The following is a 1,986-nucleotide window of genomic DNA, read 5'->3' on the forward strand; positions in this document are numbered from 1 at the left end:
TTATACTTCATTTGATAGATAAATTATTAACGGGGATGTAGGAAGACATATCCTTATTCCAATAACCCCTCAAAGTCTTGTCGTACTTTGTAAAGTAAAGAAAGTCCAAGACTAGATGTCAGCGACGATGATATTGTAACTTCTTTTGGACCTGTTTCGTAATTTAGGTCAAATTTTTAATAGGAGTAAGGGTATAAGAAACGTTTCACTTTATGTAGTAGTTTATCGTTTTTTTTTTTAAAAAAAAAGAGAGGAAGCCTTGGTTCCTACAGTTACTCCTCCCTCTATTTATACAGAAACATCTTTACCTCTGCATGAAGAAGACCAGATATTTACAATCAGGAAACTATGCAATCTGGCCAGTGTATAGCAGCAAGTGGGGACACCCACACTTCAAAGAAAGTTGGTCTGCTCTTGTTAAACTCAAAGTTTCAGGTATCTTTACAATTACACCATAGTTTGAAGCAATTTTGTCCTTTTTACTGCCATCAAATTGCAGATGCAAAAGTAAGGCCATCTAAATATTGGACAACCTCTTTTCGTTGGCAGTATTTGTAATGGAACCAACTAACCCCATAATTCGAAGAACGGTGGACTCAAAGGACCTCTGGATCTTAACCACCTGATCCCAACCTTCTGCTTTGTAATATTGGGCAGATAATTCTGTCTGTATTCTACGGAGGGATTTACCTGGCTACATATGCTTAACCCTTGTGTGTGCAAATGTTCTCACAACTGCTGGTGCATAGTGAGTACTATTCTTGCATAGTTTACAATGGCAGTCTAAAGAGAAGTTTGTCTTGGCCATGATTTTTGAATTTTTTGCTGGTTAATACTAATGTACTGAAATAAATAAAAAAGGACAGAGGTGCAAAAGACACACAAATCAACACAGCATGAGCAAATACCTTGCATTTTTCTGCTTCTCTATTCTGCCTTGGTCAGACTAACAGTAATGGTGAACCATTTGAGTTTGGCATGTCAAAACTTCAGAAAATGCTTAACTTGATTCTGCTGATGTGTCATCCCCCCCCCCCCAGCAAAAGAGAAACTATTCTGTATTTCCCCTTCCTCCCCCATCTAGGTTATGCTAAAGAGCAGCATTCAGCAGCAGCAGTGCTGAGGTTGGTCCTAAAATTGAGGCCCAGGACTTGACTTCAGCCTTAGCATCATTGCTGCCACACAAAAATGCCACACCGCTCCCCAAGGAGAGCAAACCTTGGGGAATGGTACGATTGTCCCCACAGTCCAGCACTCCCCAGGTTCTGCCAAGTGCCGCTTACTTTCAGATGCTGTACTTTTTCTGTTGACAGGTCCCTGTGGCTTACCCAAGGCTGTTCTAGGTCACAAAAGGCCTTCATTCTTGAGGCAGATTCAGAGAAGGCTCTTCATGGCCTCTGCAGCCTCCAAAAACTGCATGAAAGCATGCGTCATTTTTATTTATTTATTTATAATTTAATTTGTATCCCGCCCTTCTCCTCACCGGACTCAGGGCGGCTAACAGCCTTATAAAACAACATTACAATAAATATCCATATTAAAACCAAATTAAAAGAAAATATTCGTAAAGGCCAATCGTTAAAATTACCCTTAAAATTACCCTTAAAACCCCCACTAAAATTCCCTAGGCCAAACCCGCTTGTTGAAAAAGCCATGTCTTTAGGGCGCGGTGGAAGGAGGGGAGATCCGGGATCACCCGGATCTCTGGGGGTAGTTCGTTCCAGAGGGTGGGGGCTCCCACCGAGAAGGCCCTCCCCCTGGGGGTCGCCAGCCGGCACTGTCTGGCCGACGGCACCCTGAGGAGACCCACTCTGTGGGAGCGTACCGGCCGATGGGAGGTAACCTGCGGCAGAAGGCGGTCTCGGAGATATCCAGGTCCGATGCCATGGAGCGCTTTGAAGATGATGACCAACACCTTGAAGCGCACCCGGAAGGCCACCGGCAACCAGTGCAGCTCGCGCAGCAGCGGTGTTACATGGGAGCGAC

This window comes from Protobothrops mucrosquamatus, unplaced genomic scaffold (assembly GCF_001527695.2).
Source record: "Protobothrops mucrosquamatus isolate PMUCROS unplaced genomic scaffold, P.Mucros_1.0 scaffold547, whole genome shotgun sequence".
NCBI classification, from domain to species: domain Eukaryota; kingdom Metazoa; phylum Chordata; class Lepidosauria; order Squamata; family Viperidae; genus Protobothrops; species Protobothrops mucrosquamatus.